The sequence below is a fragment of the Odocoileus virginianus genome, chromosome 24 (genome assembly GCF_023699985.2).
Source record: "Odocoileus virginianus isolate 20LAN1187 ecotype Illinois chromosome 24, Ovbor_1.2, whole genome shotgun sequence".
NCBI lineage: Eukaryota > Metazoa > Chordata > Mammalia > Artiodactyla > Cervidae > Odocoileus > Odocoileus virginianus.
The window spans coordinates 42,504,564-42,521,695 of NC_069697.1; the positions used below are offsets into that span (position 1 = coordinate 42,504,564).

General features: G+C 42.3%; 1 long non-coding RNA gene across 2 annotated transcripts in view; it reads right to left on the reverse strand.

Moving 5' to 3' along the window:
* LOC139030860 (uncharacterized) overlaps nucleotides 1-17,132 on the reverse strand; it is a 61,391-nt gene that overhangs the window by 34,796 nt on the left and 9,463 nt on the right. The window contains exon 2 of one of the 2 annotated variants that reach the window (XR_011483296.1): nucleotides 4,829-4,928. The exons of the other annotated variant lie outside the window; for it this stretch is intronic. This is a non-coding gene — a long non-coding RNA (uncharacterized lncRNA). The remainder of the gene's footprint in view (nucleotides 1-4,828; nucleotides 4,929-17,132) is intronic. 2 annotated transcript variants of the gene reach the window in all.

Genomic DNA, 17,132 nt, shown 5'->3' on the forward strand with positions numbered 1-17,132 from the left:
CACAAAAGGATACATTTTCAGTAGGGCCAAGGAAATATCATAACAGAGAGGAATTGGCATATTATTTCACTTCATGTTCATTCGACCAGAAATGTCTGCATGTGTTGTTGAATTGGGGCACTTTCAGTTTTAAGTGACAAATATCCAATTCAAATTAGTTTGAACCAAACAGGAATGTATAGGTTTTCATAACTGAAACAGAGAGAAGAAATATGTCACATTCAGGCATGGTTGGATGCAACACATCAGATCTGCTATTAATGCAATTGTCCATCACCGGCAGGCTCTGCTTTCCTCCTCCTTAAGCATATTCTCTCCACTCGGCAACATAGATTATCTCAGCAGCTTCAGATTTCAGTGGCTGTTTGCTCTTGCAATCTTCAGAGTAAGGGACCTTCTCTCTACCAGCCCCATATCAGTGCCTCTAAATTGAGTCTCAAGTTTGGCTTGAGTTAGATGCCCGCCACAGGACTCATAATTATATTGGGGAAAATGGGGTAGGATGGTCCATTCTGGCAAGTTCCCAAGCCTCAGGGATAATCACCATTTGAGTGACAGACCACCAGACTTGGAAGGCAAATTTTCCAAGAAAAAATTACTGACCAGCCAAAAAATTGCTTACTTTTTTTTTCAGATGAGTCTTTTATTCCCACCCTCTGTTGTGACATTTGCGGCACACATATTCACATTTCTTGGGGGTGTGAAACCCTTCTTCAGAGGGCATTCAATGCACTAAGAGATATGGGAACAGGCACTCGTGGGCCGAGCCCAGGAGTCTCCGCAGGGGAGCCCCTCATCCATGTCACCTGCCAGGGTGAGTGTGCTTTCCGAGTGACCCTGACCCCAGCTAGGTCTAAGAGCAAGACCCATACGGAGTGTCTCTTCAACCACCCTGTCTGCAACCTCGCCACATAGGACTGAATCGGAATTTTTTTTCCTGAAAGTCTTGACCATTTTCCTCCTAGGTCTAATTAAAAAAAAAAAAATTTAAAAACCCAAAAGTATTGGTTGTTGGAGAAAGCCATGAGGTTCCAGGCACTGTAATGAGATAAAAGGATTTGCCTGCTCAACTCCCAACAAATGATACCCTCAATCATGATGTGTCCGTTTCCGCAGAGAGTACATGTTCTTTAAAACAGATGTACCTCTTCAGCTGAGGTGGAGATTCTAAGACAGGATAATTGAAGAGCTGGAAAAAGTCAAATATCAGTTTTCATCAGGAGAATAAAATAACATCATTTCGCTAGATTGGACAGTGTCCAAGAAAAGCCATTACCCAGCCATGACACGTGAAAAGGTCTGCTTTGATTTCACATGGGAGAGTGTTTAGCAGTGTTAAGACAAAACATGTCAATTCCCATGGCTTATTCCAAAATGCCATTATGAGCACATTATAAGCACAAAAATGCATTATAAGCACAACCCTGAAAAAAGCAAATCTATTCCCATTGCAAATGTCACCAATCTTCTGATGGAAAACGGATACACTTACCGACTCAGAAGAGCAAAGAAGGGGCTAAAAGGAGGGGAAGACAGAGAAGGGGAGGAAGGAGGGGAAGCAGGAGGGAGGAAGGATGAAGGAAGGAAGGAGAAAAGGAAGTGCGAGAAAGATGACCTTTTAACCCCGCTTCAGATTCATGCTGAAAGTGTAATGGTTAAGAAGGCAGGCTTTGATTAGACACAGAAAGACAAATTCTGGTTTGATCTGTCTCATATGTGGAATATATAATAAAATAGTCGAACGAATAGAAGGAGGAGCACAGTAGTGGCTGCCAAAGACTGCAGATGGGGGGAAGTGGGGAGGTGCTGGTCAAAGGATACAAAGCTTTTGTTTTGTACAGTGAATAAATTCTGGAGATCTGCTATACAGCATACAGCCAACAGCCAATGTACTGTGTTGTATACTTAAAATCTGCTGAGAGTATGAATCTTATGTTAAGTGTTCTTATCACAGTTATCATAAGATTGATAATAATAAAGGGAGCAGGAGAAAAGTTTCATAGGTAATGGAATCACTTTCAGCTGCACAACTGTGGGAAATTAGTTCCCCAACTAGGGATCAAACCCATGCCCCTACATTGGAAGCTCAGAGTCTTAACCACTGGTCCACCAGGGAAGTCCCGAGGTGATGGATATGTTCATGGCCTTAATGGTGGTGACAGCTTCACATATGTATGTGAATGCTCAGTTGCTCAATCCTGTCCAACTTGCTGCGACCTCATGGACTCTAGCCACCAGACTCCTCTGTCCATGGAATTTTCCAGTAAAGAATAACGGAGTGGGTTGCCATTTTCTTCTCCATCACATATGTATGTGCTGTGCTGTGCTTGGTCGTTCAGTCATGTCCGACTCTTTGCGACCCCATGGACTGTAGCCTGCCAGACTCTTTTGCCCATGTCATTCTTCAGGCAGTAATACTGGAGTGGTTGCCATGCCCTCCTCCAGGGGATCTTCCCAACCCAGGGATCAAACCCAGGTCTCTTGCATTGCAGGAGGATTCTGAGCTATCTGAGCCACTAAGGAAGCCCATCACATATGTATACTTATCCTCAAACTCATCAAGTTGTATACATTAAATATGCACAGGCTTTTTTTTAACATCACACCTCAATAATTTTTACTTTCTTTTTAGCTGAAGGATAATAGCTTTACAATATTATGTTGGCGTCTGCCATACATCAACAAGAATCAGCCGTAGGTATATGTATGTCCCCCCCCTTGAAACTCTCTCTCCCACCTCCCACCCCATCCCAGCCCTCTACGTGGTCACAGAGCCCCGGCTTGAGTTCCCTGAGTCATACCGCAAACTCCCACTGGCTATCTGTTTGACACATGGTGGTGTATATGTTTCTATGCTACTCTCTCCATTCATCCCACCCTCTCCTTCCCACCTACCACCACCGTGTCCATAGTCTGTTCTCTATGTCTGCGTCTCCACTGCTGCCCTGCAAATAGGCTCATCAGTACCATCTTTCTAGATTCCATATATAGATGGAATATATATGTGTTAATATGGAATATATGTGTGTTAATATACGATATTTGTTTTTCTCTTTCTGACTTACTTCATCCTGTATAATAGGCTCTAGGTTCATCCAGCTTATTAGCACTGGCTTGTATGCATTCCTTTTTATGACTGAGTAATATTCCATTGTATATATATGTACCACAGCTTCTTATCTATTCATCTGTTGATGGACATCTAGGTTGCTTCTGTGCTCTCTATTTTAAATAGTGCTGCAATGAACATTGGGGTACATGTGTCTTTTTCAATTATGGTTTTCTCAAGGTATATGCCTGCCCAGTAGTGGGATTGTTGGGTCATGTGGTAGTTTTATTCCTAGTTTTTTTAAGGAATTGTCATCATCAAAAAAATCTACAAACAATAAATGCTGGAGAGGATGTGGAGAAAAGGGAACCCTCTTGCACTGATGGTGGGAAAGTAAATTGATACAGTCACTATGGAAGACACTATGCGGATTCCTTAAAATGGATTTTAAAAACGGATTGCCTTGACATGATAACTGAGACGCACAGGGTTTCTTTGGGGAGTGATGAAAATGTTCTCAAAGTGATTACGCTGATGATTGCAAAACTCTAGAAATGTAATAAATGCCATTGAATTGTACACTTTAAAAAATTTTATTTTATTCAAGCATAGTTGATTTACAAAGTTGCCTTAATTTCTGCTGTATAGCAAAGTGACTCAGTTATACACATATCTACATTCTTTTTCATATTTTCCATTATGGTTTATTGTAGGATATTGAATATAATTTCCTGTGCTATACAGTAGGACCTCATTGTTAATCCACCCTATATATAAAATTGTACACTTTAAATGGGTGACTTATATGGTACGTGGATTATGTGTGAGCAGTAAGCGGTCAGGGATTCCCAGATGGTTCGGGGGTAAAGAATCTGCCTGCCAATGCAGGAGACACCAGAGACGTGGGTTCGATCCCTGGAGGAGGGCATGGCAATCCACTCCAGTATTCTTGCCTGGGAAATCCCATGGACAGAGGAGCCTGGTGGGCTACAATTCAGGGGGTTGCAAAGAGTTGGATACGACTGAGTGACAGCATCACAGTAAGTGCTCAGTAAATGAGACACAGTGCCATTATAGGCCGATGGAAACCGTGTATCCTGGCTCCCCATAGCGTGCACCACAAAAATCACTTCCTGCACAGAAAGGTTACTTAAATTCACCAAGTTACAAATACCTAGTCATAAATCCTGAATAGACTATGTATGCCTCTTTATTTCACAAAGAATAGCAAGCTATGAATAAAAGTACACTCTTGTTTGACACATTAAAAACAGGAAACGGCGTCTAAAGAATCTTCAGCATCATTGAGCTTCGATTTCTGCAGGACACTAGAGGTCCCTCTCGGCACTGAATTTCCAGTCCTTACAATGCAGAATTCAGAGTGACAGTTTTCTGCTTCAGCCCCACTAGATGTCTCTTCAATAAACTTCAAAGACAGTCGGTGTCCAGACATCAATCTGGTGTTCAAGAATCATTACACAAAAAGGACACTGTTTTAAAACAACCAAACAATTTGCTGAGTATGCAGCAGCAGCATATATCTATAAGCCATCTTTCGCTGTCACTCACACAATCAGGATGGAAGTCTGTTTTCCAGAACCACTGTCTGCTATTAAGAAGATATGGGGGGAGGAAAAGGCGACAATGATGCTATTTTGATTCATTGGGAACAAGAGAGGATACTTGGAAGACAGAGGATGTTCTAAGACACTAAGTATTAGTTTGTTCCCTCAGAATTAAATGACTAAATCAATCGAGACAATAAAGAAATGTAGTTACCTTAACAAGATGAAGCAGCTCACAGAACAGAGCAAGGTTTGGCTCTGTGTTGTTGGAAGGAATTGATGCATCAAAAGAAAAGCAGTGTTTCTTCTGGCAGCTGGAGAGAGGGAGAGAGGAATTCATAGAGAGATGTCCTGGCCTTGGTTCAGTGGCAGATAACTCCCAGGGGGTGGACTGGACTATCTCACTGAGGAAACCTGAGTGTGAATATCCGAAGATCCGTCCTCGCCAACAAGGCTTGTGAATGTCATTGGTGTTCCACGTCCTTCTGCCAACAGGGAGAGAAGACGCTGCTCAAGCCACAGAGACAGTTCTAGTCCCTGTAACAGGTCCATTTCTCATTCTGAATTTTACAGCTCACGTCCTGGCGTGTTCTTCAATTTCTTCTGGATTGAATACTGTGGGTTAACCTCCCCCAACTCATGCCTTTGGGTATTGACAAGACTGAGGTTCTCACCCTCACAGTCTATCTGTAAGACAAGCTATCTCTAAGACTTTTCCGTAGGTTGTGAATTAAGTCCTGGAAACTCCTCCTGGAAATGCATGGCTTCCATACATTGGTTTTCAGTTTACACAGTCCTGAATCTTATTTACCTGTCAAACTTTAGTGTTTTTCAGTGTAAATAAACCTCATGCATTGTTGAGAGTGGGACAAGGTTGACTGAGGAGCTTTCCCAGAGAAGAATGCTAAAGGATTATGTAATATTTGCATTCTATGGGACTTTTTGCTTATTAACAGAGGATAATAACTAATAACTCTTGGCTAAGACCAGTAGTTGAATAGCAACAGTTCACCTGACCATAGTAATTGCTTAGCAAATATTGTGTGAGCCAGATCCTGTTGCAAACCAAGGAGGCAGTAGTGAATTGGAAGAACAAAAACCCTGCCCTCACGGAGCTATTTGCTATGGTGACATACATATAACTATTAATAAGCACACAGCCAAAGTGCAGAATGTGTCCCACAGTGATGAGTATTGTGGAGAAACAATGCAAGGAAGGAGTCTGGGACTCAGAGAGGAGGGGAGTGGTCAGGGCAAGTTGCACTGAGAAGGCGACCGTTGGGTTAGAACTTCAAGGAGGCAAGGGAACCAGCCACATGGTTACCTGGGGGATGACTGTTCCAGTAAAGCAAACAGCAGGTACTAAAGCCCCGGTATGCACCTGTATCTGGAGAGTTCTTCTGTGGCCAGAGTGGAACGGGTGAGAGGGGGAAGAGGGGGCAGTGTCCCTGATGTGAGGGACTGGGAATTTGACCAGTTTTACATTTAAGAAACGTAAACAACCCTAAACTAGGGATATGCAAGTGAGCAGGGAACTCTGCTCGGTGTTATATGGCAGCCTGGATGGGAGGGGAGTTTGGGAGAGAATGGATCCATGTATATGTATAGCTGAGTCCCTTTGCTATCCACCTGAAACTATCACAACGTTGTTAACCAGCTATGCTGCTGCTGCTAAGTCGCTTCAGTCGTGTCCGACTCTGTGTGATCCCATAGACGGCAGCCCACCAGGCTCCCCCGTCCCTGGGATTCTCCAGGCAAGAACACTGGAGTGGGTTGCCATTTCCTTCTCCAATGTGTGAAAGGGAAAAGTGAAAGTGAAGTCGCTCAGTCGTGTCCGACTCTTAGCGACCCAATGGACTGCAGCCTACCAGGCTCCTCCATCCATGGGATTTTCCAGGCAAGAGTACTGGAGTGGGGTGCCAGTGCCTTCTCCGGTTAACCAGCTATATGCCAATACAAAATAAAAAGTTTTAAAAAATAAATTTTTAAAAAAGAATATGCTAATGATTTCCCTCACTTCACAAGCACCCACCTCACCCCCGACATGTGTTAAGAAACTGTGTGGTTACTACCTGTTAGAGGAACACTTAAGGCCAAACCTAGCTCACTGAGGGAATGGCTGTGTGCAGCTGTGAGTCATGCCCCTGAGGTGACAGTCTTTCGTCTGGTTACTCCCTTCGAAGCTCCTTGTTCCTTATCCCTGGTGTGGCTCTTTCCACATTGTCATATAATTACTTTTCTACCTGTCTATCTTCCTCCCAATTATGAATGACGTTAGGGCAAGAAATTCACTCATTTTTGCCAGCCCAAGATAAGCATAAAGCATCAAATAGGAACTCAATAATTGCTTTCTCACTGCAATTGAATTCAATGGTTATTTTATATTTGGGTAATAGCCACTCACTTCTTCAGGAGCCCTCAGTGTATCAAAAAAATGTTTTAAATATTTTTTTTAATCCATAGCTACTCTTAGGAGTAAAAGTATAAAGAGCACAATAAATCACATCCACTAGTTCAATACACATGATTTTAAAGTGTTAATAATATGTAATGAGGATAGCAGACTTTGGATCAATGAATTGACTGAAATGTTGAATATTGAAATAGAAACACTGAAGCTAATCTGATTATATTTTAGAATAGCTGATTACATTCCCAGACATTAGCTGATTCCTTAGATTATCGCCTCACACCAGCACAATTAACAAAAATCACTGACTGCCAACTTGGCAGGGGCAAAAAGAAGCAAAAAGACTAAGGGCCTAAGACTCACTGGAGTCAGATAGACCTGGTTCCACTCACAGCTCTCTTGTTTGTTAGCAAGGTAACCTTGGGCAATTTACAGAGAGGACAGAGAGATCTCGCTGGTCCTCCATTTCTTCATCTATTAAAAAGGAGTCACGATAGTATCATCCTCATAGGGTTCTTAAGTATAATAAATAATATAATTACTGGAAAACATCTAACATGATTCCTAACAAAACATTCCACTTGATGTTTTTTTATTATAATGGACAGAATAAGCCAGCATTTACATATTTTATCATACTCTCCAACTTTCATTTGGATTTCCTAATTTTCACCATTGCAACTCTTTTTAAAAGCTCTGGATTATGAAGCACTGCAGGCTAAAATCTATAGTAACAGATACTTGAGCATGTCTGTAATGCTTTATCTGCAATTTCAAACTATGGAAAGTCTTTAAAAACTTGACAGTTTTTGGACGACTTCTTTGGATGCCAAACTTGAGCTGCATTAGGCCGGACAGAAATCTCAATTTATAGCTTTGATAGCCCAGATTCCCATTGAGCAGAAAAGTTCAGAGTCTGGTTTTCTTCCTCAAAACACAAGAGGAAAGAATGCCTTTCTGAAGGAAGGCAGTTTCTTTTAGACACTGGCTGTCATTTTCCTAGGGAACCTGGAATATTAGTTGGCTCTCACCAGCTACAAAAATCACCCTTAGTTTTCTGAGCATGAACCTTGACACAAACCAACATCACACCCCATCATTAAAAACGCGATAGTTTGTCCTATGTTTAAGTTTCTGAGTTCTCCAGGTCACCTGGCATTTATAACCAGCATTTATCCATTTGTCTGAATGGATGATGGATTACCTCATGTGCATGATAACTAAGTGGTTATGTTTCATGGCAAGTGGAGTTGTTCTGCAAGGGGAACTAGGGAGCTATGACTGGGGAAGTGGCATTGTGGGAGGCCTAAAATTTCAGGGACATGGTAATTGGTATAGATGAGGCAGGGAGATGTGAGGGTGTGGGTGAGAGAGTGTGTGAGTGACCACAACCTAAGCTGGCACTGTGCTTGTTAGATATTTTACTGAAAATGCCTTCAAGAATGGTACTCACCGAGGCAGCCACAATCCTTCACCTCCTCATAGCCTATCATTTCCTATTGTCTTAGTCCTGGGCTACTTAGATTATGCTAAACACTTGGCCCATTGGATCTGGCCAGAACTTTGGTAGGGGGTAAGCAGTGTAATGAACACCAAAGAATGTATGCCTTTGAACTGTGGTGTTGGAGAAGACTCCTGAAATTCCTTTGGACAGCAAGGAGATCAAACCAGTCAATCTTAAGGGAAATCAGTCCTGAATACTCATTGGAAGGACTGATGCTGAAGCTGAAGCTCCAGTATTTTGGTCATTGGATATGACCAACCAACTCACTGAAAAGGTCCCTGATGCTGGGAAAGACTCAGGGCAGAAGGAGAAGAGGGCATCAGAGGGCGTCAGAGGATGAGATGGCTGGATGACATCACAGACTCAGTGGTCATGAACTTGGGCAGACTTTGGGAGATGGTGAGGGACAGTGAGGCCTGGCATGCTGCAGTCCATGGGGTCACAAGGGATTGGACATGACTGGATGACTTACACCTGGTCCATTGGATCTGGCCAGAACTTCAGTGGGGGGTGAGGGGTATAATGTCTGCCATAAAGGGAGTCATTGGGACAATTTAAAAGATCTGAACAATAGCTGGAGGTTAAATAACAGCTATTAATTTGCTATTTTGATCATTATACTGTAATTCTGAGAGTATAGCCTTAGTTTTAAGAAATGCATGTATGATGATAAAGCAGGGAAGAGAAAAGTCAAAATCTACAAAATTAGAAGTCCTAGAAGTAAAGCTGAAAGAGAAGCATTTGTAGGAAACAGGTTGAAGGATTCTCGAGCACTTTTAAAGTTGAGAGCAGACGAACTATCCGTCGATGTATCTCATGACATGAGTGGGAAGGAAGCCCAAAAGGGAGGGATTATACATGTATGTGTGACTGATTCATTTTACTGTACAGTGGAAACTAACATAATGTTTTAAAGCAACTATCCTCCTATAAAAATTAATTTAAAAAAATTAAGTGAGCAAAAGTCAGTCATTCAAAGTCAATTAGAACTTGAAGTATCTTGTAACAATAAAACTAAGGCTTCTTTAACATTCCTCTTCATTAGCTGATAAGGAAAATATTCAATGTTAAACAAGTATCATTATAATATTTGATAACACTATTGTAAGCATTTTATTTAATAGTATGCTTTTTCACAAACCATATCAGGGGTGATTAAAAATTATGGCATTTTGTTTCTCAACTATCGGAAATAGCTTAATTTAACTTAATTAGTTTTCCAATGATGTTGTTATATTAAAAATGACAAGAAACTATAAAACGGAATAAAGGTAAGTGAGTTACTACTAATCAATCAACAAAAATCCTGCATTCTGTTCACCGCGGCTCTGGCTCCCCGGGAGCCTATTGGAAATGCAGGCTCTCTGGCCCCACATTGACTGACTGCTTTCAGAGCTGAGCGTGTTTACTACAATCCCCAGGTGATTCCTCTGCACCTTCAGGACTGAGAGGCCCTGATCTCGCTCGCCTGCTTATAGATGTCAGTGTTATAGTTGCATGAAACTGGCTTACTGAATAAAGAAAAATCTTTTCTTTTCTGTTGTTATTGGTGGCCTTCAAAGGCCAGGAAGGAGGGAGGAAGGGGAGCGAGAAGGGCAGCCTCCACCGACTTAGCTATCATTTATAACTACTGCTGAGCTGTACTCAGCTCAGATAGAGAATTTTCTGCTACTATGCAAGTGGTCACTTACTTCCATCAGGGTGGCTCTTGATGTTCTCCCTGCCAGAGTTATTGCCTGGTTGGGACACATGGCCCCAGACAGACATGCTGGCTGGTGCGCCCAGATTGATACTTAGAGTTTCCGTAGCAGTTTTCATCACATAGAAATGCAAGTTTATCAGGTACAGGGGGAGCTGTTCTGATCCCCAAGACTCACTTAGCATTTGGGTAAAAGCACCTTACAAAACAGAACTAGATTGTCCTGTGATAGGAAGAAACAAAAAACCTCATCTTGTCTCAAAATATGTGAAAAACTGAATTCAGGTGCTAAGGATAGAGCTCCTCTGGTCACCAGGAAGCATCCTTTTCCAAAAAATATTCCAAAAAACACCAGCCTAGTAGTTGCTCCTGGCAAAAAGGACCCCATAACTAAATAAGTGGTGGAAACCCCGTATGTCCCACTTCCTCTCTTGGAAGCCGAAGGTGTTCATTAACATAGTAAATGCTCCAAGAAGTACTGCATAGTAGGAAAAGTTTCTGTCTAGCAGGATTTTCCCCAGTAGATTCTTTTATAGGGTATCTTTTTCATCCAGTTCGTGTTATTACTTTCTAGAATTAATGTTTTAAGAAAAAAAAAGCTGGAGAAACACTCTAATGGATATTTTATACACAAAGGAATATCTCAATTAGTTCCATAAATAGAACCTTTCAAGGAGAAAGAATGGCAGTTGTGAAGCAGATCAAAAATACTGATGTGGCCTCTGAAGGACTTGGAAAATGGACCTCCATTCCCTGCCAGGACACTGCCATAGAGATAGAGAGAGTCCTTGGGCCCTGAGCATAAAATAAGTGATATTCTTTGTCTGCAGTAGAGTTGAAGATGGGAATAACTAATAACTGATCTTTCCCATGCCTTCAACCCCATATCCACTCCACCACCAAATCCTGCTATTCTTTCTCAATATTCCACCTCTTACATGTCCATGCCCCACCCTGGCTAAGTTACCTGAATTATTGCAATAATCTATTAATGGGTCTTCTGACTTCCACCTAATGTACTGACCACACTGCAGTGTACTGTTGAGAACCTTCTGAGAGCTGCTCCAGGAAGACAATAGGAAGCTGACATAGGTGTGGCCTGGCATTTTCCAGCTAACTCATCCTGATGGGTCTCCCACTCACTCTCACACTCAAGATCCTGGTGTCATCTGTTCTCCCTCTGCCTGGAATTCTGCTGCCCATCTCAGTTTTGCCTATTCACCCTGCAGATCACTTTGCAAAACATTATTTCCTCCAGGAAAACTTGCTTGATTTGACAGTCTAGGTCAGGGCTACTCAAAGGGCAGTCCACAGTCTAGTGCCAGCCCACAAATTGTACACAAAGAGATAAGTGCGGAAATGGAGAGATCAGAATTCAAAACACTTCAGTATCTTGATATTACCATGGCATTTAAGCACATGACCAAAGGTATGCCAGCATCAGTTCAGGACAGATTGGAGGGGAAGACTGATCATGCATCACGCTGAATTCTAGAAGCACTGCTCTAGGTCACATGCCACGTTACACACTGTTGCAGCCCCAGGCGCCTTCCTTTCCAGCGTTTATCACAACTGGTCATTTTACAGATATGTTTGTGATTTTTTTTTTCTCCCACAGACCTCTAGATTCATGAGTGCAGGCACTGGCTTGCTGCTCGCGATAGCATCCTCTGAGCCTAGTACATTACCTGACATATAATTGGTACTCAGGAAATGTGCCTAGTTAGTTTGGGGAAAGAGTGAGCATTGTTGATTTTAACTGTGTCCCCTCAACACCACTCTTAGTACTTACCGAGTCACCTATGGTTTATACATGAGGATGGGAGAATGGCAAGGGAAGGTCCTGAGACGGAGATAAGAGAATAATTATTCTATTCCATGAACTCAACCAAACCCTCTCAGATTGTGTTTCAGTGGCATAATAGATGTAAAAATAAAAAGTGGACAGAGTCATTTTAAAGAGTACAAACGAATGCTTTGCCTTTGGTAACTTTTCTCTAAACATTCTGCTGTCACACATTGAGGGTGTTGTGTTTGATATTTATATTTGACTCTCATCAAGTGACATAAGAAAACATTATTGCCCTCCCAGCACCAGAGCTGGGTATATACCAGCTTTCTGCAGGATCGTATTTCCGCACACAGCCCTCCCTCCATACCCTTGTTCCCAGCTGTTCTGATGAAAGGAGAGGAACAGAGCTTGTGTGCTGGTGCGACTGACAGCTTGACTTCCGGCAGCCGCTGGACCTCAGAGAATAATTTCCTCCCTAGTGGGTTATCAGAATCAAACACCTCTGATGAATCAAAATTTCAAAGGATGCAGATATCCAGTTTAATTTAAGAGGATTATTCTAAAACTGCTCTGGGGAGGACATTTGGACTTTTGGCCCCCTGATTCAAACAGGCATCAGAGGCAGCTGAGATCTTGAACTTTTTCCAGGGAAGAGGAGAAATTTTAGAACAGTGAGAAGAGCACTGGACAGCATCAGTCTGAGCCCCAGCACTGGGAAAGGTACCTCGTCTCCCTGGACGTTTACTCTCCTCACATGTTAAAAAAGAAGGTTTGATCCAGTGACCTCTTCCACCTCCTCTAGCTCTGAAATTCTCCAACTCCAGCCTCTAAGTTCTCTTCTAGCTTTAAAATTGGTGGATGGAATGATTCAAATTCCTCTAGGCTACAAGCTTCAAGCATGTTAAGGAGCTCTCTATCTGTTCGCTAGCCTCGATTTCATACTGAATGAGGTGGTACTGAAAAGTTATATTTAGATAAAGAACCTGCCGTGTGCTACTCATTGTTTAAAATTTCCTCTGAAAAGCCTACAATACAGCTTCATGCCCTGTATTGTGAAAACAAATTTTGGTTACAAAATCCTGGGGCTCAGAGTCTAACTCTAGTTCTACAAAGGGAAAGTGTATATACTAAGATTCTTCCCCAAAACAGCAAGCCTGGAAAAAAGGCCCTAGGATCAAATAATTTCTGAAGTGAACTGCATTGGATACCCTCTTCCTGATATATCACCCTGAGGAAGTGTACATGCTAGAACTTGACAAGTCTGTACTAAAGAAAACCTACTGAACTTCACCATCCTGGCCTTTCTCAACATGTAACCACTTAAAGGCTTCTATTTCCCCTCTGAAATATTTGTTCACATTTAGTAAACTAGGGCTCCACCGGACATATTTGGGAAATGCTGCTCTAAGCATCCCAGGCTTGGTAGATGCAGGAAGTTCCTGCAAAAGCCAAATTCTCCAGTCCTACCCCAGACATACTGAGTTAGTATCTCTGGAGGTAGAATGCAGAAATACTAGTTTTCACAGGCCCTCAAGGCAGTGGTGTACTGGAGCTGATGCATACCAGTTTCCAAGAACAGAATGTTAAAATTCCAGGAATCTGAGAAATTTCTGAGACAATGAACTTCACGTAAGTAGACTGAAATTTGCCTTGGTGGGAGTATTTACACCATGAAAAGCAGAAAATGCAACAATTTAGGAGTTTTTGTTTTTCCCAGATTGCTGGTTATTAAAATTTATCTGCAAATCGTGGCCTCCAGGCGATCCTTATATACGTACAGTTTGAGACCCACTGATAAAGCAAGGAATTATATTGTGTGTCAAAACTACGCCAAAGTTTCAATCATTTGTTTTTTAACCATAGTTTTAGATATTCTAAGAAAATAGCATGCAGGAGAAAGTCTTGCATTTTCTTAAAATAAGAAAAAATTATCAAGGCATAAAAATAATCAGGTAAACAGAATCTCATTAGGAAGAGGAAATTTTTGCCTTTATAGACTTCGTGAATGCAGATGTGTGAAGGCCTTTTGACGGGTATTCTTTAGTAATCTGAAAAAAAATCTAGAGATATAAAAATGTTCTCAGACTATATTGACTGTCATTTTTTCTTCTTAATTTTCTAAACTCATCTTCACCACTACATTTCAGACTGAAAAGAAGCACATCTCATATGTGCTGAGATTCTCCTTGGACTCTTATGTCCCTGGGGTGTCTTTAGAAGGGGTGATATGGTACATTATTTCTTTCTTAAAGGGACTTCTGTGACAGATCCAATTACAGTTCTGATTTCATGTCTGATAGCAAACACAGAGCCCAGGGTGATCTTTTCTTTTTTTCTCTGGTTCAAGCAAAGTGCAAACTCCGATGACTGACCAGAAGGAAGACTGTGAGACTGCAAAGTTTGAGTTTCTACTTAACATTTGCCTTATTATCCCCTCTAAAGGTAGGCAACCTCAAGGTGCCTGCTGGATTAATCGGGCTTTGCCTGAATGGCTTATCTGGTATAAACATACTGCACTGGGTGTCATATCCCAGGTCACCACAGCCTGACCCACAACCAAGAAGGATTTAATTGTTACAAATCCTGCAGTTCATTCTGACAGCCAAACACAACAACACTGCCTATCTCTCCTGTAAAATACCAAGTGGTATATGCTTAAAGACAGAAGACTGTCTTCTCTCTCATCAAGTCTAAGACTTCCTGACAGCCTTGAAATATACCTGGGGCGAAACAGTGACGAGGAAGTAGAGATGAGGAGATGTTATGTTTATTGAACATTTAACATTTGCCATGCTCAGCCCAGGCATTGTGTGCGTTATCTGAAGCAACCTTTACAGCAAGCCAAACTGCTTTTGCTATCCAAAACCCTTTTAAACTAAGGGTCAAAAATCCAGTGCCTTTGGAGTCAGACAGATAAGCTAAATAATTGAAGTGAGCAAGGCGAAACAGTAGAAACACAATGAAAACTGGTAACTTCTCAATGGTGGGGAGATAGAAGGGAGTGGCAGAGACCTTGGCAAAATATCTGATTTTTGTGGCTGATCACTTTAAATCTTTCAGTACTAGCCAAGTTCTTCAGTTTAAAAAAATACAAAATAAAAATTCTGTGGTCCAAACAGTACACATATATGGGTCAGATCTGGCCACTGGCCACCATCTGCCTCAGACACAGTCCTCCCAATTACCTACTGCTTCCCGGAGGCCTAACACAACAGCTGCAGGATGGGCTGGTTCTGGGTATACTGCCCAATCCCACAGATTACAGTCTCTGCTGTAGCCTTGCATTTTTATGTATTTCTGGTTTGAAGCAGTGCTTGAGCCTCTGGGCCCTTCCATTTAGAAGTCTATCTTCCTTCCCCTCTTCCCTTTACCCTCTCAAACAATGTTTTCTCACTCCGTTCCCACCCCAGCTCCCTCCCTGGACTATCTTCATCGTGTAGTCAAGTGGAAAGCTCTGAACCACACCCCTGGGGGCATGTGCATTCCTGCATTCCTATCCAGGAGACCTGGCGTACACGTGGGTGATACCCAGAATCACATCCCCTCCCCCTACCCAGACTGCTGACCATCACACCCCCTCCATACCATAGAGGCTGCTGACACCCTGTCAGTGTACAGAATTTATAAAGGAAATTCTTAAAACCAGTTCGTGACACTTGGATGTTTAGCCAGATAAAAGATATGCAAAGGTGAAGGATTTAGGAAGAGATTCTCCTGTAGAGAGTTATTGCCACACCATGAGTCCCTACCCTCTCCTCGACCCTTAAGGCTCCACTTGGAGCCTAAGAGAAGCCTGTGAACAGGTCACTGGTTCTGCTCCCGTGCAAGGCAAGGGGTGCACAGAAGTTTCCCTTAGTCAGGTGTGAACCACAGGAGAAAGCCAGCTTGGGGTCAAGCAAAGGACCTCCCAGAAGGCTGGAAGGAACCTAGCAACAAGAAGCCCAAGGGAAAAGTTGTGTGCTCACTGATTCCAGAAGGAGTTGAAAATGACCACCCAAACGCTAGACAAGGCAGCCAGCAAACTTTTCCTGGAGAAAGACAGACAGTAAATCTTTTAGCCTTTGAGGGTTGTATGGTCTGCATGGCAACTACTCAACTCTTTGTATCATGGAGGTAGGCATAAACAAGCCGAGTATGACTGTGTTCCATCAAAACTTTATTAACAAAAACAGATAGCATGCTAGACACAGTCACACAAGCCCAACTTTAACAGCGGTACCCTAGACACATCAGCCACCAGCCGGCGAGAAAGGAGGGGAGCGGGGCAGAGCTCAGTCACAGAAAATCTCATGAAGAGGCCTTCCCTGGCAGTCCAGTGGGATCCCACATACCTCGAGGCCAGAAAACGAAGAAATAAAACAAACAGTACGGTAACAAATTCAATAAAGACTTTAAAAATGGTCCACACCAACCAGCACAACATTGTAAAGCAATTAGCCTCCAATTGAAAGTTAAAAACTTTTTAAAAAATCAACGAAGAAACTGAAGGCCCCACAGTGGACACCCTTCTCCACCAACACAAGGATTGTGACCTTTTTATTTGCAATGGCACTTTCCCTCAAGGGAATTACAAACTTTAAATTACCCAGGAGGGAATTGGAGCCTCACGAATAAGAAAGCAAAATAAAGCTCCTCAACCCTTAAAAAAAATAAAAATCCACATTAAAAAAAAAAAATCTTAAAAAAAAGCTCATGAAGATCAAGTCAACATTAACATCCTGCCAAGCCTGCTACGTGGCCACTGATTCACGTGAGAATCTTTCTCACTACCCGCCCCTCTTCCCTGTATTCCTATCCTGGAGAAGTTAGAAGCTAGCCACCTGTAACCAAGCAGAGCATTATGGTGCTTACTCAGGACAGATTCCTCACCCATATCCTCTGCTTTAGCTCCTCTCTGAAGTACCTAGGTAATAATATCTGAAGGACATTTTCTGAGTTATTATAAAAGCTAAAACCCCCACCAAATGGAATAAATTAACTGCTTGATGATCAAGAGCACATAACACCGCCCTGTTACCTTGCCATCAACCAATCCGAATTGTGCACAAGATGACCAGGTACCCTGGGACCTTTGCTCACCTGGCCTTTAAAAATGATTTGCTGAAACCCGTCA